Source organism: Cupressus sempervirens, chromosome 10 (genome assembly GCF_028749045.1).
Source record: "Cupressus sempervirens isolate cs-2001-9-10 chromosome 10, ASM2874904v1, whole genome shotgun sequence".
Taxonomy (NCBI): Eukaryota; Viridiplantae; Streptophyta; class Pinopsida; order Cupressales; family Cupressaceae; genus Cupressus; species Cupressus sempervirens.
This window is the reverse complement of record NC_143127.1, coordinates 877,116,379-877,140,237: the sequence shown is the minus strand read 5'-3', so window position 1 is coordinate 877,140,237 and position 23,859 is coordinate 877,116,379.

Sequence of the window (23,859 nt, the reverse complement as noted above, 5' to 3'; positions counted from 1 at the left end):
TTTGACATCTAAAATGCAATGCAAAAGGAATTTTCTCATTTTGGTCAACTAGTCAAAAGTTATAACTCATCAAACAGGGCTTCCCAGAATTATGTGCAAATTGCAAAATCATGAAAACAGTGAATGACGAACTTTGAGGGATTCAAAACCTAGTCAAACGGACTCAAAATGACTCAAAATATAAAAAATAGGTTCTTAGGTATGGATACTAGATACTACTAAAGTGGTAGGTCATGACACAATTCTGGGTGCAAGATATTCATGTGCAAACATAGCGTTCTGTCGCTATTTGACACGGGTGAAAATGAAGAAATGACACCAACTCAAAATAAGACTTCGCCAAATGACTCGAAATGATGTTTTAACTTCATGGAACATGCGAACATGTTAAATGGAGGGTGTTAGAAACATTAAACACCTCAAGGGCTCACAGGTACAGCTGGGTACATAGGCATCAAAAAGCATTTATAGGGCTCAAATTCTTCAATAGTGCTCAAAATTCGGACTACAATTTTGAGCGCCAAAAAGATTCATCCTTTATAGCAATATATACCATTTCATCTTCATTATTATGAAAATATTTAGCTATAAAATAAAATTTCTTACCTTTGTCCTTGTAGTTCTTGTAGTTTTTGAAATCCTTCTTGCCTTTGTGCTTATTACTTTTCTTTTCATCTTTGTTTTCTCTATTTGGACACCTTACAACAATGTGACCAACTTCTTCACAAGAAAAGAAGATCAGAGGAAATTTACTGTTGAATTTTCCTCTACCTTTGGAATACTTCCTTGCAAGTAGGGCTTCAACAACTTCACGATCACTATCTAAACTCTGCTCTATTTCTTCTCCTTCACTTCCTCATTCGCTGTCCTTTTTTTCTTTTTTCTTGAGTGAGAGCTTAGCATCAAATGTAAACTCAATAACTTTTGAACTAGGAACATAGTTATCAAAGTTATCTAACTCAAAAGTTTTCAATCTTCCAACTAGAGCATCCAAAGACATTTTATCTTTTGGATCACATCTTCTCTCTTGAATAGTAGACACTCTAATTGCATAAGTAGGAAGAAGAGATCTAAGTACCTTTCTTACAACTATTTTCTCTTTAATGTCTCCTCTAGATGCCTTGATTGTACTTACACTTTCTTTGATTCTTTCCACATATTTTGCAATGTCCTGATTTTCTCTCATTTTAGTCTTAGCTCTTCTTACATTGTCATCTCTTCAATAGATATCTTTCAGTTTGGTCCAGATTGCATGAGATATTTTGCAATCTTTTACTTCATCAAATTTAGCATAACTGAGAGCAGAAGAAATATCAATCATCATCATGTTATGGTTCTTTTTCTTAGCAATGTCTTGAACTGATAATGTTTCAGTGGGAGTCTTGTATCTAGCATCAAGATATTTGCAAGTTGAATCAGTGGTGGTTGCTAAGCATAGTCTCATGAGCCATTGCCATGCTGCAAAATTGTCCTTGTCTAAGCTTAGGAATATCTCTTCTGTAAGACATCTTGATCTTTAGCTTAGATCCTTGAAACCTTCCTTGCAAGCACCAAAATCTCTTATACCAATTGTTTGAAATATAAGATGAGTAACTAAGAGGGGAGGGGTCAATCAGTTACCACTTAAATAAATCCCAGATCCCTTAGATGTTAGTACACAAACAAACTTTGAAAATTGAATGTTGTAACTCAATAAACACTATGATTGCTTGGTAAAAATTAATAGGTAGATCATTAGATAGTATCTGTGATTACCATTACTTTAACTTAGTTGCAAAAAACATAAAAGAAATAGCATGAACACATTTGACACTAAGATTTAATGTGGAAACCCAATTTGGGAAAATCACCAATTGCAACAAGTTATTGTTTTCACTCTTCTATAGTGATCCTTGTTAGGATCCAACCCTATTAAAGGTTACAAAAAAAATTGTTAGGTGTGACCCTATTAGAGAATTTAATCACCCTGTTAGTAGTGGCCTTGTTAGAGGTCTTTTGACAATTTAACATAACTACCACCTTGTTAGAGGATTTACAAATAGTTCTTAAGCCAACTATGTTAATAGATTTAGATCACTACTACAATGGTTAGAGAGTAACAATTAGATGACCTGATTTGAATGAAACTAAATTGCTAATTATAGATCTCAATTATAGCTTGTACTTGATTCTTTCTAATTGAATATATCTTTTCTTCTCCATAAGGATATTCTACTTATCCTTCAAATTCAATTTCTCTCTTCATCATTAAATCTTCAATTCATTGATACTATTCCATTTTTCACATCCTTAACTTGACCTTATACATATATCATTTATAATGTCAAGGTGGCTAACATACAACTTAGAATAATTAATATTCATCTTCTCAATCAGCTAGAACCAATAGACAAATCCATTAGACTCATTATGCCAAAAAAATAAAATCCTTCATTAGTTGATCCAGCTTGGTAGAAACAAACTTAGAATTGATTTCTTGTGTTAATCAACTGGAGCATGGTTAACACTGCATATTTGCACAAATCCTTTGGTAACTAAGTGATTTTGATTAACACCAATTTCATCCAACTTCTCCTTTATTAACTGAGTGAACTTAGTTAACACTCATCTTCTATAGACTTTCCTTCAATGCTCGAGTGAGCTCAACATACACTATTTGAAATTGATATGACATCTGTGTAACAACAAAGACAATACACAATTAATCAATTGTATCCAACAGAACATTCTAGGATATAAAATACTCTATAAAATGAGTTTCTATAATTTTGTATTACATGTATAAATATATGATGTGCACATACAAGTAGAGCATGCTTAGAAGACATTTGAAGGTCTGATGTATGTAAGAAAGCTAGATTAATACATTATTATTTATCAGTTATATATCTCTATTTTTTGGCTCTGTTTTTCCCTGCTTTCTACATTATAGTAGTTATCACTTTGGTTTTTATGTTATTTATGGCCTATTTTAACAATTTAAACCTTGAAATGGTCTAACCTAGGTTGCATAATAATAATTAAAAATAATAATTACTTATTATATGCCTAAAGTTTAGCTTAAGAAAATAGAGTTAATTAGGAAATATCTAATTCCTTTGACATTTATGGCACATGCCATTATAGGTGTTTGTACTTCTTTTGCACTCTCTATGTTCCTGGTTCTTCTTTTTGTAGGAGATATTTAATTTAGTTTTAGTGTTCATTTCTTACCTCTCTATATTAAAAGGGATTTATGTTGGTTCTATTGCTTTCTTGGTTCAATGGAGTAAACTATGTATTCAGTATTTAATACTATTCACTAGGCAATTGTAGTGGCTAGATACCTATGCATTTCAGTGAGATGGATCATTTACCATATATACATCCTTTCATTCCTATTTTTGGAGGTCATGAATTTACCTTCCATCTTCAATTGATCAACTCTTCAAACTTAGTTTATTCAAATATATAGTCAACTGATATAACTGAGATGGGGCAAGGAATGGGGGAGGGGGGGGGGGGTTGAATCAATGATCCAACTAATATCACTAATAATAATTTTAAATAATCTTAACCATATGGTTAATGTAAACTAGATTTACTACAAGATACTCATACACAATAACACTAGATATGTTAACTAGGGAAGCCCTTGATTAGAGGGAAAACCATGGTGGGGATGGTACCCACAAGATGATGTAGTAATATGAATATTCTTTGTTAGAGTATAGACCCTATTAGGAGTCTATTACAAAATTTAGTACATATGAGTTCATGTTAGGAGACTTTGAATCCTTATTAGGAGATTCCAACCCTATTAGGAGTTGTGCCAACCCTATTAGGATTTGTGGAAGACAACTGGACCCACTGCCCAAACCTTGTTGAGGGTAATACCAATGAACCCACTGTCCAAATGATCTTTGTATTATTCCTTGTAGAATGATAAAACTAAATTGTACTTCCTTCCTTTTTCTCTATCTTATCAAAGAGACCTCAAACTACACATCCAATAATTCCTTGGATCACTTACACACATTCAATAAGCACTCTACTCCTTTTGCAATTCACACTTGAACAATGATCACAATTCTTTAGCACATATTAAAATTAAGGAAAACATATTTCCTTTATACCATATCTTCATAATAATTCACTGAGCCATCCTTGAGGTTTTCCCAATTAATTAAAATAAGATAATTAATTAAGTTACAATTCTAATAGCACTGTTGGCTGACAATCAATACAAAAATTCACACGTGTGAGACTAAGACTTATGCACTCACTAACATAATCACCTCACTATCCTTTATCACTATCTAACTACACATCATTTCATTACATCTTGGATATAAGATAAAAGACAATCATTAGGAATTACTTTCCCAATACTCTATCTCTGAACTGCTCTCTGTAAATTAGGTACGACTTTTGTACGCCATCGACATAGACTTTGCACACTTAAACACGTCATTAGAACACTATGTTTTGTATGTCCATAACTATGCATGACCAACAAATTAAATTATTGTTCATACCATCAAGATCATTTTCTGCTACTCTATTAGTCATTATAGAAACAATGTTATGTTGACATCAATGACAAACATAGTCATGAATGCAACATATCAATGCTCTCTAATACTTAGGATACTCCACTAGTGTAGGATCATCGGCATTCATCCTAACAATCTCCCCCTTTGTATTTGATGACAACATAGATGAATAACATATAAGTTCTAAGAATACCAAGTATACTTCTATTGCTACTACTTCACCAAATCTCTCCCCCATTTCTTTAGGATTCCCTCCATACATTCTCTCCCTCATGTCTTAATAAGTTTTTTTCATGAATATTTTCTCCCCCATTGACATCAATGTCAAAGGTCTCAATCTCAATACCAATTGTTAATTAGTTACTCCAAATCATTAACCGTCTCAAGTGTCCAAACATAGTGTTCAATGCCAAATACAAGGAGTCCTAAATGAATCAGTACATACCAAAAACTCCTCCATATATGAAGCATCATCATTCAACATAGTCAAATAATAGTTCTTTGTACCACTGGATTGATGCACTCTCTGCATCAACTATTCAAAAGTAGGTAGGGGCATAGCCCCAAGCTGATGGGGACACAGCCCAATAGAGAATGGATACAATAGGAAAGGGAAAATTATTTACTATGTAAATATGCTATTACATGCAATACAGAGAAAATGGATTTCAAAACATGCCCTATGGGCTTACAACAGTATAAATCAAGAGATAATTTATTCTCCCAGTAACTTCTCTCAAACTCCACTCTGAACTGCCTTTCAAAATGCCTGAAAATATCCTTAAATAGACCCCAAAGGGTTAAGGATTAGGAATACATTCTAGAAAGTGTTAGTTGGCATCCACTAACCAAATGGAAGGTTCTAGAAGCCACGTTAGAAGTCGGCACAAAACTAGAACAATCCAAAAATGGTAACCAAACTTTTGGGAGGCATAACTTTTGAATCGTAGCTCCGATTGACGAACCATTTATATTTTTGGAAAGCTCTCAAAGTGCTCTATAGCCCTATGGACCAGCTTTTCTCATCCCAATTTTTTTAGCCCTTGTACAAGGTCATTTAATGCCCTGAATCTGACTTTGAAACATTCTTAGGAGGTCTCCAAAAATTAAAAAATTGCAATAACTTTCAAACCGTGGAGACTTTTGACCTGATTCTTTTTTTGGAATGCTCTAAATTACAATTACAATCATCTGACCCATTTATACCTCATAGTTCACCAAAATGATGGCTTAATTACATACTCCTATTTTTTTTTGACTTTTTTCACATATCCTCAAAGGGTTCAAATACTCTAACCTAGAACAGTAATAGTGGAACTAAGAGAGTTGGAACCTTTATTTGACCCAAATGGGTATCCAATACATGAAATAGAAACTAAGTCTAAGTACATTTTTTTTGGGTGACACAGGAATGCCCTTATACCTTTGGATGCTCCTGCATCACAAGCATACATCTCAAGTACTCAAATGTATCTTTAGGCAATGGCTTTGTAAAGATATCCACAATTTGATCCTGAGCACTTACATAATCCAATCTAATCTCCTTTTTTGTTTCTTTCTCTCTTAGCACATGATACTTAATAGATATATTCTTTGTCTTGGAATGCAATACGAGAATCCTAGACATACTAACTGTACTTGTGTTATCATAGTAAATGATAATAGGTTCTTTGATCTCAATTCTAATATCTTTCAACATCTACTTCATCCACATAACCTGATTACCATTATTTTTTGTTGCAACATACTCTTCCTTAGTAGTGCTCTATAAGATGCAATATTTCTTCTTGCTTAACCAAGAAACCAATCTTCATCTAAGAAATAATGCTCCACCACTAGAACTCTTTGTATAATCCATATTTCCTGCCCAATCAACATGAATATATGCACAAAGTAAGAAATCAATTGATCTGTTATACAAAATTCCATAAACAAATGTCCCTTCCACATATATAAATATCCTCTTAACTACTGCAAAATGATATTCCTTAGGATTAGCTTGAGATATAGCCACAATCCCCACTTCATTTTCTATATCTAGTCTAATGCGAAAAAGATATTGCAAACCTCTAATCATTGATCTATACTTCTTTGACTCTACTATAGGTGTCTCATCTTTGCTAGATAAGTTGTGACTAGTTATCATAGGTGTGCCAATAGGTTTACAATTTTCCAAACCAAACCTTTTCAACAAATCTCTTAGATAATTATTTTGTGAAAAGAATATACCATCATTATTTGGTACAATTTGTAAGTCTGGGAAAAACTTCATTTCTCCTATCATGCTCATTTAAAATTCATTCTTCATCTCCTCAACAAATTTATCACTAGCTTCATCATTACCTCAAAAAGTGATGTCATCAAAAAATGTCATAATGATCAAAAAACCATCTTCAATTTCTTTCAGATACAAGTTATTATCTGTCGTACCTTTAACAAATCCAAGCTTTTCCAAGTAACTATCTAATCTTGCATATTAGGCTCTTGATGCTTGCTTCAGATCATAAAGAGCTTTATTTAATCTGCATACAATTTCTTTTTCTTCTAATAAAGGAAAACCTTTAGGCTGCTCAATATAAACCTCTTCTTCTAATTCTCCATTCACAAAGGCAGATTTGACATCCATATGATAAACCTTGAATTTCTTGTTAACTGCATAAGACAAGAACATCCTTGCATCTTCCATTTTTTCTATAGGTGCATATGTTTCCTCATAATCAATTCCTTCTTGCTATGAATAACCTTTACAAACAAGTCTGACCTTGCTTCTCACAACTTCTCCTTTCTCATTAGTTTTATTTCTGAAAACCCATTTTGTTCCTATCACATTCTTTTATTTTGATCTAGGAACTAACTCCCATGTACCATTTTTAATTATCTTATCCAATTCTTGCTTCATTTCTTGGATCCAATGATTGTCTTTGACTGCTTCATCTACGCATTTGGGTTCAACTTGAGATATTAGGCATATCTCCTCATTTACTTTGTTCCTTGTCATAACACTTTTGTCTTTACATTCAATTATCTACTCAAGCGGATAATTCCTTGTTAGATTTCTATTAGGAGTAGGAGATCACATCTCAACTCTTATCTCTTCTCTAGGCTTAGAAATCTATTCTCCTCTATGCTCAAAAGTTAACACACATCATTTTGCAAGTAATTGTTGGTCTTAAACAAAACTTCAATGCTCTGTCTAACAATTCCAAAGTTGTTTTCTTCTTCATCTAAATTATAATCTAACGTCATTTCTTTAGTTCCAAAATTTTCATCAATCCTTACATTTGTACATTCAACTATTTTCTTAGTTCTATAGTTGAAACATCTATAATCCTTACTTTTCACAAAGTAGCCAAGAAACATACCTTCATCACTTCTTGGATTAAACTTACCAATGTCATCATCTCTCTTAATATAAAGTTTGCTCCCAAATATCCTAAAATATTTTATTGATGGTGTATATGTCCAAACCAAAGTACATAATGTGTCTTGTCCATACCTTTTCTAGTGTGTGCTCTGTTCAAAGTATATACTATTGTATTCATTATTTCTCTCTATAATTTCTTAGAAACATCATTCTTAAATAATATCACTCTAGCTTCTTCTACTAAAACTTATTTCTTCTCTCAGCAATTCCATTTTTCTTAGGTGTTTTGGGTGGAGATAGTTATCTTTTGATTCCATTTTCTTCAAAAAACATGTTAAATTCTCTAGAGGTAAATTCTCCTCCTCTATCAGATCTCAAACACTTAATCTTAACACTAGATTCATTCTAACCTCTATTCTTAAATATCTTAAACTTCTCAAAAGATTTCAATTTCTCTTTAAGAAATGCTACCCACATCATTCTAGTGAAATCATCAACAAAAATCACAAAATACCTTTAACCATAGAATCTTTTTGTTCTAGAAGGACCACTCAGATCTGTGTGAATGATCTCCATCTTCTTTGTGGTAGTGAACTTCTTGCTAGGGATGATACTTTCTTGTGCTTAGCCAAAATACATTCCTTACACACACCATTCATAGGCTTGAGAATCTTAGGAAAATCTTTGACTGCAAAAGTGCTACTAACCTTCATAATGTTATCAAAGTTTATGTAACAAAATCTTCTATGCCAAAACTAACTATTATGGAATTTATTACCAAACATGTCATCTTTGTAGGATTCAACTAAAATACATTACCTCTAGATCTAGTGCCAAGTGCCAATTCCAATAATCTTGCTATCTATGTCTTTGATAATGCAGGTCTTCTTAGTAAACTGCAACTAATTAATAACCTTTTTCAACCAAATTTCCAACACTCAACAAGGTATGCTTCAATCCATCAACAAAATAAACATCATTTGTGTTAGTTTTACCATCAAGATTAATGTATCCAATTCCTATTATATGACAAGTTGCATTTTTAGCTCAACTCTAATAATACGTCCATCATGACTCTTAAACTTGACAAACTTATTCATATCATCATTCGTGTGATGTGAACAACCATTGTCAATTATCTAATAAAACTTCTTTTCTACTTGGGTAACTAGAGCTCTTTCTTCTCTATTTTCTCTACCAATATCATCTTCCTTGATAGACACAAATCCTAATTCATCATCACTCTCACTTTGTCCTTTCTTATTAGAGTCTTCATCTTCATTTTCATATTAACAATTTCTACCTCTATCTCTTCTAGGGTTAAATCTTGCTTTATACTTTTTCTCTCTTTTAGGACATTTACATGCATAATGACCAAATTCATTACAAGTCTAAGATTTAAATATTTTCTTACCTTTTTTTTCTCTTATCACTAGAAGAGCTATTCCTTCCTCTATCTTCTTGTCTTCATCATCTCTATTTGTGCCAACAAAATCTCTATGGGTGTTTGCTCTCCTTGTTAAATTAGGTCAAATGTTAGGGCTCTAAAAACTATTTCAATTCTTGTATGTTCACTAGACTATCTCAGATTTCCTTCTACTGATTCTAATCTTCCAAGTAATGTTTCCTTAGTGAAATCCTTAGTGCAAGGAATCACTAGCTAAATCATGTACACTATTGGCTTAAATGGTTATGTCAAACAATTTATGATCTTTCAAATGAATTCATCATCCTCTTTGGTTCCACCATGAGACTAAATACCTACAACCATTTCTGATATTCTAGAAATATAAATTCTTGTAGATTCATCTTCCCTCATTCTAGCATCTTGAAATGCACATATCCAATTCTGTAATCTCCCTCTTTTTGCATGACCATTACCTTTGAAAGTAGACTCTAAATATTTCCAAATTTCATGAGATGTTATAAGTTATTTTACTTGACTGTACTCATTCTTTAGAAGTGTTGTCAGTAGGGCTTATATTTCTCTCATGCTACACATGAATAGATCTCTCTCTTCTTTACTACAACCTTCAATAATTTCTTCTTTAATGATTGATTTCTAACTTTTTGTCAAGATCCAAAATCCTAGATCCATGCACAATAGATAAGTCTTCATCTTCTCCCTCCAAGTTTCATAGTTGGCCTCATCAAATCTTGGACTATCCTTCCCGAACATATTTTCCATTGATCTCAGAAAATTGTTCAATTTTTCCTTCAAGGAGCTAAAGCTATGATACCAATTGTTAGAATATATCGTCCACTAATATAACTGAGTAGCGGATGGGTGGGGGGGTGAATTATTTATCCAACTAATATCACTAATAATAACTTTAAATAATCTTAACCATATGATTAATGTAAATTGAAACCACAACAAGATACTCATACACAATAAGACTAGATATGTTAACTAGGGAAACCCTTGAGTAGAGGGAAAACCCTAGTGGGGATCGTATCCACAAGATGATGTACTAATATAAATATTCCTTGTTAGAGAATAGACCTTGTTAGGAGTTTTTTACAACATTCAGTACATATGAGTCCCTGTTAGGAGACTTTGTATCCCTGTTAGAAGATTCCAACCCTGTTAGAAGTTGTGCCAACCCTATTAAGAGTTGTGGAAGATACCTAGACCCACTACCAAAATAACTTTGAGGGAAAGACCAATGAATCCACTATCCAAATGATCTCTATATTATTCCTTGAAGTATAATAGAACTAAATTGCACTTCCTTCCTCTTTATCTATCCTATCAACGAGACTTTTTCTCCTTCAGATCTTGTAACTAGATCTCAAACTCTACATCCAATAATCCCTTGGATTTCTTACACACATTCAGTAAGCACTCTGCTCCTTTCCACAATTCTCACTTGAACAACAATCACAATACTTCAACACTAATTACAATTAAGAAAAACGTCTTTCCTTTATACCATATCTTCTTAATAATTCCTTGAGTCAGCCTTGAGGCTTTGCCAATTAATTAAAATAAAATAATTAATTAAATTAAAATTCCAATAACACTATTGGCTCATAGTCTATACAAAAATTCAAATGGGAAATACTAATACTTACATACTTATTGACATCATCACCTAACTATCCTTTATAATTGTCTAACCACACATCACTTCATCACATCTTAGATGTAGGATAGAAAACAATCATTAGGAACTACTTTCACAATACTCTATCTTTGATCTTCTCTCTATAAATTAGGTACAACTTCTGTATGCCATCAACATAGACTTTGTGTACTTAACCATGTCATCAAGATGTTGTGTTGTGTATGTCCATAAGTTTGCATGACTAGACAATTAAACTATTGTCTATACCATCAAGATCTTTGTCTACCACTATGCTAATCATTATAGAAACAATGCTATGTTGACATCAGTGATGAAAATAATCATGAATGCAACATATCAATACTCTCTAATGATAAAGATACTCCCCTAATGTAGTATCATCAGTATTCATGCTAACATAGTCTTCTCTAGCTAATCATGTTCTATACAATGTTGGTTCTTCAGATTAATAGTTTGGTAGTTTCTGGAGCTTCATGCTTTAGTGATGTTCTTCATGATCATATCTTTTATTCCTATCTTTTAGGGCATTCCCTAGTTTGGAGGCTTCTTTAGTCCTTCACTACTTCTTGTAAGAATTCTTTCCATCTCTTTTTGGAGTAGGGTTTTTCCCATGTGGTTTTCTCTATTTCTCTTCTTTTTATAGATTTGGTTGTGCTTGGGTACCTCATCAAGCCTTGTTGTCGGGACCCAATTTACATTTAATAGTAGTTTCTAGGTGTTTAGCTACTCCCTAAGTTTATCTTAAGGGGGGTGTTAGAGTAATAAAGTATTTTCTTACTAATTAAATCATATTGATTTAATTATTTGGTCACTTACTATCTCTAGTTTACTTAAGCTAAACTTTAGGCATATAATAATTAATTCTTTTATTAATTATTATCATGCAATCTAGATTTTACCTATTAGGGTTTTGATCTCATTTTATAAACAATGATTTCTTTGTAATTTATTCATTCACTTTTGATAATACAATTTTTTTTTTTTGCATATCAAGAATGTCTCATCTATGGATCTGAGAATTCTATCCTCCGTAGCTTTTCTTCTCTCCTTCTACTCCAGGTGTTTGCATGTAGGAGATTCATGGGAGCTATGGGGTTGATCTTTTGTCAACTTCAATAACTAATGTAGCTGAATACGTTACAATATTATAAAAAAAATCAAACCAACATTACACTATAACTATCCAACTCATTCAAGTGTCAAATGAATACCATACTTATCAACTCTATCCTGAACATACCTTCTTCAAATCCTCTTCAACAATCAAATGATATAAAATTTCATTGAATTAGCATAAGCCTTATGCCATCCCATGTTTTAGAAACTTTCTAAAACATGGGATGGCATAAGGCTTAAGTGTCTAAAAGTAGGGCTAAATGCCCCCCCACCACCACCCCCCTTCCCTCCCCCCAATTTTTTATCACTAGCTATCTCTTCATCATCATCCTCAATGTATCTTTTCCTATTAGCCTTATTTTTTTGTCTTTTGGGGGGGGTTTTTTATTTCCAATTCTAGTAGAATCTGAACTAGCATGGTGCTCATGCTTGGTTGTGGGATCCTATTCCACTAGATTATTCTTATTCCTAATGGACCTCTGTTAGAATATATAGTCAACTGATATAATTGAGAGGGGTGAATCAGTTATACAACTATTAAACCAACCATTAACTTTAGACAATCTTAACCATATGAGTAATGTTAACTGAAACCACAACAAGATACTCATACACAACTAACACTAGATATGTTAACTAGGGAAACCCTTGATCTAAGGAAAAACTATGGTGGGAATGGTACCCACAAGATGATGTACTAATATAAATATTTTTTATTAGAGGATAGACCCTGTTAGGAGTCTATTAGAACATTCAGTACATATCAGTCCCTATTAGGAGACTTTGAATCCATGTTAGGAGATTCGAACCCTGTTAGGAGTTGTGGAAGACAAGTAGACCCACTGCCCAAACAACTTCAAGGTTAAGATTAAAGAATCCACTATCAAAATGATCTCTTTATTATTCCTTGTAGAATAATAGAACTAAAAAGTACTTCCTTCCTCTATTTCTCTCCTCTCAACCAGACTTCTAGTCCTTTAGATCTTGTAACTAGATCCAGTACTATGCATCCAATGATCCCTTGGATCTCTTACACACATTCAGTAAGTGTTCTCCTCCTTCTCACACTATGCACTAATGGTTCACATTCCACTTGATCTTCTTCTTCTACATGGATATTTTAAAATAGGAAAAGTAACTTTCCTTTATACCATATCATCATTATAATTCCTTGAGCTGGCCTTGAAGCTTTCTCAATTAATTAAAATAAGACAATTAGTTAATTCGCAATTACAATAGCATTATCGGCTAATAGTCTATACCAAACTTCACACATGTGAAACCAAATCTTGCACACACACTCACATCACCACATGACTATCCTTCATCACTATTTAACTACACATCTCTTTATTACATCTTAGATGAAAGATAGTGATAGATCATCAAAACATTGTTTTCCAGTACTTCATTTCTACACTGCTTCCAGTAAATCAAGTGTAACTTCCATACACCATTGGATCATACTTAGTCCTCTTAACCATGTCATTAGGACAACCTTAGTAACATGTCCTTCACTGTGCATCATCTAAACCTTCCTCAACTTCTATGCATCATAAGATATCAGACTACTATTCTACCATTCTTTACAAAATTACTACTATGTTGACATCAATAACAAATGCATTCATGAATGCAACATATCAATACTCTTCAATGCTTAGGACACTCTCCCAATGTAGTATCATCAACATTCAATCTAACAACCTTCTTCTCCCCACTTCCATCTCTACATTAAAGTCCACAATATCAATATCCTTCTACACGTTAATTTTCTTAAGCAATTGGGATTGGGAGGCCTTAGGTAATTTAGTTTCCATAGTGGACACAACCTCAATAGATACTTTGGGGGTCAAAGTGTAAATAGTTGGGTTAGATCTAAAACAATCTAGACATTGATAGGGTGGGGTAGGCAAAGAGATTTCTAGAAGATGTAAAGTTTAAACATAAAATCTTCATGAAGGAAGTTGTTAGGTTTGCCATCCTTTCTCTTCTTCTTAACTTTGATGATGTTTTCTTCCATAGAGTTCAAACTAAGGTATGGGAATGAAATGAGATTAAAAAAATCCTAAAATGGCTCAAAATGGGGGAATAGTAGTAGTAAAAAATCTAAAACCTACCCTCTAAAGAGATATAACATCATAACATTTGGTTTAACATACCTCATTGTAAGGATCTAGTAGGGCCATTCTCACAAACCCACCACAATCATAACTCAAACTCTCACTAGGGAAAAATAACTAGTTAAGGCTTGTTTCATTTGAGACCCTTGTCTATTTTATCCATTTTTGACTATCTAAGGAAAAATCATCAACCTTCAAAATGACATCTTTATTGATTTCAAATGAGATGCCATTAACAATCACCCTCTTGTTATTCCTAGAATTGACAAATTGAATGGAAATAGACTCATTGTGGCCTTCAATATGTTGCACATAAGGTAGTAGCCCACGCTCCTCCAGATAAGTCCAAGACATTTCATTATACTCTTTAATAGCATCTAGTACAATGTACATAGAATTCCCACCCATTCCTTTGTTCTCTCCCAGGTCCTCAATGAAATCCTTAGAAGAAACTGACATTACCCCACCTTCCCCACAATGAAGTCTAAAAATTGAAAGAAAAATTATAGAGAGAAAATTGGGATTGAGCTAGTTCAAATGATAGTCACACAAATGATAAATGCCCAAGTAATAACTGTCAACCACAAACATATTGTCAAAAGTCTTAATGGGTCCAAGTACACTCCCCTTGATGACATCACCATATGCTCCTACCAGTGGTGATCATATTATTATTACTTAAAACTATCATACTGTCTTTCTTGACATGATTGCACCAAATCTTACCTATGGTGACATTCTGTCTTACGCAAAAGTACCCTAAAATTTGATCATAGTTTCTAATTCCAATCATTGTGTTTATAAATTTATGGGAGTTTTTTGGCCATCTTCTAAAAAGGCACTCATAATAATGATTATCCAAAAGGTGATTGACCCATAATAAATAACTTAGTGTTGAAATCTGAGAAATCTCAAAGGTCTTGGAAAGGGGTATCAAGATCTAAAGTTCTTTTGGAGACTTCTTAAAGAGAGTTTTGCACAAAATCCATTTTATTCAATTTGGAGGGCTAATTGAGGGAAAATTTTCCTACTTTTTTTGGGCTCTATTCCACTCATTGGCATAGCCTTATCAATTTTTTGGGTGTGATGATCTATTTTTTTATTTTTACTACTATTTTTGGTGCTCTCTCTTATATTGTTTATCGAAAAATAGGCAAGGAAGAGTGATTAAAATTAGAGGGAAACCCAAACAACCATAAATTCGTCATTTGTTTAGTTCAATTGTGTCTTTTCTTATTATTTTCATTTTTGATAGCCTTTGTGTATGTTCTGGTTGCCATCAATGCATTGGCGCCCATGAGGCATAAATTGTTTGGTTTCAGTCTATTTTGTTTTGTTTCAAAAAAAAAATTGTGAGTTGTGCTTTTGGACTTGTCTGATGTACTTATCTTTGTAAATATTTTTTAAATGTCATGATATATTATGAATTGTTATCACAAGGGTGCCCTTTCTCAATTTTACTTTTTCATGGATAGACCTTTTCCAATAATTAAAATATTAAGGATACATATTCACAAAAAAGGGGTTGAGGGATACTTAACTTCCTTTTTGATACCACAAATTATTACTAAATGTATTCAAAACTTATATTATTCAAAACTTATTCAATGTAAAATTACTCATAAGTAATGGTTTATTAAAAATTCTAATGTTAAGAGTACCTTTTCTAAATTCGTTTTTGATACTTAATGACATATCCAATGTAAACCTTCTCATATGTAATGATAGTGGTAATATATAATAAAAGTTTGAAATAACATTCTTTTATTTGTAGATCTTATTTAATTTTTAAAACATATTTTTTATTATATTTTAGTTTTTTCAGTAAATACTGCATCTTCATTAATTAATAATTGTGATAATATTGACTAGTTTACAACTCCACCTCCACCTTCCCCCCTTCCTCCATTCCCTCTTAAAATTGTGTTGGTGCTATTTTGCCTCATTATTACTTTTAATAAATATAATGTTGAAGATAATAGGTGATGCATAAGTCACATAATCTTTGGACTCGTAGTCTAGTTCTAACACAACTCATTGAATGTGTATAAAGAAGAATTAAACTCATAAATTACTAACACATGAATAAAAAAATACTCGAGTGCTATGAAACACCATTTATTTAATTTGAATTCAAATTATTACAAATATATATCCTAAATGCTATATCATTCATCAATTCATACTCATCATCACTTGAACATAAATTCATATAAACACCTTGAATACATGATGCCTCATTATATAGAGGTCTTGAGAGCTTAATAGTGGTTTAACCAAAATGTTATGTTAGAGAAAAATGCTAAATGTTTTTTCATTTAAATAACTAATAGAAATGGTGCAAAATCAACTAATTCAATGATCCATTCCAAATATTTCAAATTTACATAAATAAAAATATATAGTTGATGTAACTACATTTCAACAATTAAATAAGTACAATAATGATGAAATACAAAATTTAATATTAACTTTTATGCCAACATTAACTAGCTATGCCAACATTCCCTCCCTAATTACATTGTTCCTTTAAATGTACCATCCACATCTCCAATTTCATGCTAGGCAAGGGATCCACATTAAGCCTTACACAAAAAAATTTGTGGTAACATAAATTAAATACACATTTTAAGAATATCTTCTAAACAAGAAGCAAACCTTGATCAAGTGACACTCCAAGCTCTCTCTCAATCCTTGTAATTTATGTATCACTTTGAGTTATGTTAAGAAGCTCTCAGTCTTGAACTCTCAAATGATAGAGTCCTTTATTATTCAACAACAACCCTAAGAGTTAAAACACATCTCTTTCATTTCTCCATGACTATGAAATGGTATAATTACAAATTATATGCATTGAAATTTCTTGGAAAATAATTCATATTGAACTCAACATAAAATAGTAAAGCTTTTTTCTAAAATTAATCTTCACAATACATATTGTTAAGGAGGAAATGTGAATCAAGCACAGAAAACCCTAAGTTCATCATAGTTCTTGCTTACACAAGTTAAAGAGGGAGTCAAGGAGATCGATCCTTTCAATCCCAACTCTAAGATAACTAGACCTAGGAAGGTTAACTTGCCAACTAAATGATAAATGAGGACTAATACAAATAAAGATAATGGTTATAGGATTGGAAAAAGGATATAAAAGTCCTTGAAACCCTAATGTAACAAGAGATATGAAAAGAAGCTAAGTAGATGTGCAATGTAAAACTAAGATATTGTTGGATAATCAAGAAAGGTAGGATGTTGAGTGGGGGTGGGGAGTGAATCAGTATCCTCCAAAATTTTAACCTTAAACAAATTTACTATTTCCCTTGACTCTTTTGAAAATGAGTAAGCTTATAACATTTACCACAATACTTGTAAATGGAATAAATTTTATAATATAATTTTCATCAATCATGTGAACATAAGCATAAACTCATAATGCACAACACATGGATTTGGTCATTCAGAAACCCTTAGTTAGAGGAAAATATGGGGTGGGGATGGTAGCCATAAATCAATCACTAATGCAACAAGACTATGTGTTGTCAATGCTACAATGTTTTTTTCACTTTTGATGAGCTACTTTGTTAAGGGTATACAATCATATTTGCTAATATCTACCTTCTTTAAGGATTTTAGAAAACTATTATAAGTGTGTACTTGGTTAAGAGATTTACATAAAGATTGTTAGGTCTACCTTCTTCAAGGATTTAGACTACTATAATGATCAGAAAGAAACTCACTTTTCTTGATCAAATCTCACTTCTTTTCAACTATTTATCACCTCCTATGGATGATCTTCAGTACCTTTCAACTCTTCTTGAATCTTTGACCTTTGATATACTCAATACTTTCCTCAGTCATAAAACTTCTAAATCGCTTGAAAATTCCTCTCAACAATGACATAAATATGTTCTAGTCTATCATTCCATCCTATTATTTTTTATTTTTTCATTGGTCATTTTTGCCATTAAATTATTAAACAATCAAATCACATTCTTCATGAAATCTTTTCCTTGAACTGTGTCAATATTATTTTTTGCTCAGTATGATCATTTTACATCAGATTTTGTATGAAATGAAACTTATATGTAGCCTCTATTCCACTTAGTAAATACTTTGTTCTATATGTTGTCACTCAGTAGCATGTCTACTTTTTGATCTATATTTGGTATCAATGAGGTCTTCTTCTTGGCGAGTATAGAATAGCTCAATGTGTAATAATCTCAATAATAACTATACACTTATCATTCTCTTCCTTCATTTCTTAGGCATTATAGTGATGTGGTTACTATGTTCACCTTCACTTATCCTTTGACACTAATAAGAAACATAATTGTTTATGGGAGTAACAGTCTTCCCTTTTGACATTAGTGGGAAAAACATTATGCTTCAAAATAACTTGAAAATTCTATACAACTCCCCTTATGCATGTGCTTCCCCAATATTACCATTTTTTCAAAATTGTGTGTTTTTTATTAACTGTATTAACTCCTTACATAATCCTAATACATACAAACATAAAAAAACATATAATTTATTTTCCTCCTTTTTCGACATTGATGCGGAAACAATTTTAAGAAGAAATGAAAGTATTTACTTTCGATGTAATCCAAAGTGATGAAGAAACTCCTTATGATGCTTTAGCACAATAGCCAACATGATGTCTCAGTTCTCCCTTTTTAACTCTATTGCCTACTTCTCAATTATCACCATGGCTGCTAGATCTTTCATGCAATCTATAATGGATAAGCTTGGGCTAGCTACAAGCTTTTTATCAATCTTAACATGATTTTGCATAACCTAAAGATGAGGTAATAGAAAATCTTGAATGTCATTAATTTCTTCTCTAAGTTTTCTCTCTTCCTCCATCAATTCATGTTAAAATCCCATTAGAAATCTTACTCAGGAATAGTGTAATGATGTAGCACTTGGATCAACAGTTACTGCATCAACACTAGCCATTACATTCTTATTCACCTTCTATAGTTTTGCCTTCACATCTCGTGTGAGAGGTGGAATATCACACACATTATGAAAAAAAGTAATAACATTTTGTATAATCATCTCCAATTCAATTACATAACTCAATAATGCCACTTGTTAAATTAAAATTTCAATTGAAGCATTCTCTAACACCTTGTGTTCAAACTTCTACTCAACTATTTGCATCAACTTTGATTGAATGTCAATATCTTGGTCATTCAATTTATCAATAATTTATACAAGTTGATCTAATATAGTTTCTTTTTATTTGAAAGTGATTTCTAGCATTACTTCCAAAAATATTCCATTTACATTATGTAGCACTTTTCTTTTCTTACATACTCCTCCCTTAACGTTGCATGCTTGTCTTTCCTTGCACATCTCTTAGTGTATATAGTGATTTTATCTTCATCCAAATTATTTGAATCCCATGATTGTATGAAAATTACTTCATCTAATGTAACATGATTAGATATTATTGCCTATATTTTCTTCTTCTTTTTCTTTATGTTATTTCTTCTTGTTTTAATATAACTTATGCTTGGGGATACTGTTTGTCTCACATGGACTTGAATTTCTATATTTTTCTATTCAAGTTCGACCATTACAATGATTATTTTAGCTACATACGATTCCACCATCTTGCTGGTTGTAATTCTTAGCAAATGTAGGGATGCCCACTAAAATCAAAGCTAATACTAAACACACTAACATCTTTACTTTGGCCATTTTTGCACAACAACTAGAATTTCTTGATAAGAAATGTATTAGACACAATGTAGTTATAGGTTTTAGAATAAGATTTGCATTATGCTTATGACATACCTCTTGTAAAATCTAATGTTAGAAAAGATGGCTTTTGGTATGGAGATGGGTGTTGGATCACATTTGTCCAATGATTAACTCAACATTTTTTATGCAGAAAAAATCTTATCCTTATCTACATAGTTTCTCAAAGGTCAAATGATTCATTGACCTGCAAATGCATTTATGACACAACATTTTAGTACATTATTCCACATTCACCCTTTTGTTTTTCATCATGTACAAGAACATTATGATAATTAATAATTGACACCTTAAAAAAAATTTGTCTTCTTTTAAAAAGTCACTAGCCTAAGTACATTCCATACACTATCTATCCCACCCTCCAGTTTTATTCCCTCAGAGGGAGCCATAAAATAAGTTGAATCTCAATTATAAAAAATGTAGTGTTGTGGTCTCATGGAAGAGCAGTGATACAACAATTGATATCATACTCTGGTCACTAATATTAGATTTTGGTGTTGAAATTCAAAGAAAAATCAGTTGTAAAAAAAATCCATAAACATCATAAACAATCACTTAGTATACTCATTCAACTAATAATTTAACTCAATCAAATACATTATTCCAAATTGTTCATTCATTGTCCTATTTTCATTGATTGATAATAACACAACTTAGTAGTTACTGAATATTAAGTTAGTTGTTACTGAATTGTAGTAGAATGGAAATAACATGTAAAAAAACTTGCAACATAACAACATTCACACATTTGATACCAAGATTTTTAACTTGGAAACCCTATAAAGGGAAAAATGATCTAGGACTGACAACATAAAATTTTCACTCTTTTGAAGTGAGCTTGGCTAAGAGCCAACCTTGTTATAGATTACACACACATTGTTAATATTACCTTGTTAGAGGATTTACACCAAATGATCATATAAACCTTATCACTTCTTTATCCTATCTAAAGAGTGGCCTGCTCTAAATGACATACAAACATCACTAATTGATACATTACCATATAGGATTTCACAGCCTTATTAGGCCCACTCAGTCTAGGCTATTTTTTGCTATAATGATTAGAATATAACAATATAAAATGATATATTTAGGTATAGCACTATATTTCTTGTTTAGATCTCCTTTCTACCTAGTCTATTTTTTATCTAGATATTTTCTCTCTTCACTTCACTAGATTATTCACACTTACACTTTCACGAACTTTTCTTATGTCTTTCCTTTTCTCTGCTTAATTCACTTGGCTCAACTATCTTCCTTCAGCTTTTGATGACTTCACACAATAACCATCTTAAAAATCAACATCAACATCAACTAGAAACCAATTTAAGCTATCTAGAACATCTCCTTAAATAGTCATCTCTATGCTTCTAGATTCTTCCATTTATTACTACTTAATCATAATTGTTGATATTAGATACATTAAATTTAGCCACATAGAAAATAGATCTTTCATAAAACTTTGTGCTCATCCTTTTCCTTCTTCAAACTCCATCATCAGATCTTCCTTTAGTTTTCTCAATCATCGATCATATAAAAAACTTTTGCTCATGCCTTTGTCCATCTCAAACTTTCCATTTTACCATTAAAAGGCAGCCTCAAATTCTATTATTTTGTTCTTCCAACTATTACTCAGTGAACATAACATTTCACTTGGGTAATATAGAACTCGGTCAATACTATATTTTCTTAGGAAATACTAAACTTTGTCTTTACTTTTCCAAATACTTAGTGAATATTGTCTTCCTTCTTTAACTTTCTCACTTAGTTTATCTCATGTTAAAGTAACAAACTATTTTCTTATTTTTGGAGGTCATGATGATACCCTCCATCATTTACCATATAGACATTCTTTCATTGCTATTTTTGGAGGCCATAATGATACCTTCCATGTTCGATTGATCAACTCTTTAGACTTAGTCTTCTCCACTAGATCATGTTCTATACAGTGGAGGTTCTTGAAATCAATAGTTTGGCAGTGTTTGCAGCTTCATGATTTAGTGGTGATTTTTCATGATCCTCTCTTTTGTTCCTATCTTCTAGGACATTCCCTAGTTTGGAGGCTTCTTTAATCCTTCACTAGTTCCTTTTAGCATTATTTCTACCTCTTTTTGGAGTAGAGTTTTTCCCATGTGGTTTTCTTTCTTTCTCATCTTTTCAGAGATTTGGTTGTGCTTGGGTACCTCATCAGTCCTTGTTGTCAAGACCCAAATTTACTTTTAGCAGTAGTATCTAGGTTTTTAGTGACTTCTTAAGTTTATCTTAAGGGGGTATTAGAGTAATAAAGTATTTTCTTATTAATTAATTCTTTCTTTTATTAATTATTGTCATGCAACCTAGGTTTTACCTATGAGGGTTTTGATCTTGTTTTATATGGATTGATCTCTTTATAATTTATTCATTCACTTTTGCTAATAGAAATTTTTTTTTTTCATATCAAGAATATATCATATGTTGATCTAAGAATTCTAGACTCCATAGCTTTTCCTTCTTTCTTTCTATGATAGGTGTTTGCATGGAGGTGATTCTTGGGCACTATGGGGCCGATCTTTCATCAATTTCAACAACTCGTGTAGCTCAATACATTGCAATATTAGATGATTGTAAAAACAACCAAATAAACATTAAAATATCACTATCTAACTGATTCAAGTGCCAAATGAATACCATACTTATAAAATCTATCTTCAACATACTTTCTTCATATCCTCGTCGACAATTAAATAATATAACATTCAACTAAATTAGCATAAAGCCTAGCCAAATAAGAATTGACATCAATAACATCATAACAACTAAAATGGCACTTTTACATACATTCAAAGGATTACCAATCACATTATTAGTTGGGGTTAACATAATATTATTATAAATGAGTATTTATAATGTTAATCGTACAAGACTGTGCCATTAAGAAACCAAACCATGAACCATTTAAATATTGTTGTGGTTCACAAAGTGTTTTCTTTGAAAGTCCATACTTACAATATGTCCTGTTGTTAATAAAAGAAACCTAGTCACAACATTGAAAAAGTCCTCAAAAAAGGATGCATGTTGGCAAAAAAGTAGTTATAATTTATTTTGATATTATAAAGACAATGTTTACTACTTATTTATTGAAGGAAATACCAATGTGCTTCAAATAGATGAATTTCATCTCATGATTTAAATTTATTATTTTGGCAGTGTCTGAATATAATATATACTTACTCATTGTGATCGAATTCATTTCTAATTTTGTCTGCTCCAAATTTCTAGTGCTAGATTCTGAGTAGGTTTTAATAAATATTTTTGTTACTATTTTGGATCTTGCTATTATAGTGCTAAATATAGAATACTTTTATTTATACTTTTGTATAATAATTTTTGTCATTAGATGATTTAAATTTATTTTTATACAGTATCTATCATATGATTCAGTAAAAGAATTTATACTTTATTGCACTGATTTAAAAAAATGTTGTATTTATTTCTAAATAATAATTTCAATGTATACAATTAGTATCTATTAAATATCTAACATAATCTCGTACACTAAAATAAATTTTGTATGAAAAAATATACTTATCTTTTCCCCTAATTAACATTCAATGTTAAATACCCATTACACACTCTACATCAATTTTTTGTGTCCAGATATACTATTGATCTAGATTATTATATAGGAAGATATATTTGCTACTTAACTTTGTTCATTTTATTACTTCTTTAAACAATGGGAAGGGGTGTCACAAAAGAGAAGGTTCCAATAAATTTCAATTGAATTTTTAATGCATTCATTTGAGAAGTGAAGGAATTGCCTTTGAAAGAATGTGTGTGTGGTTAACCATAAGCGATGGGTCTAAATAACTTGTCGAAAGCAT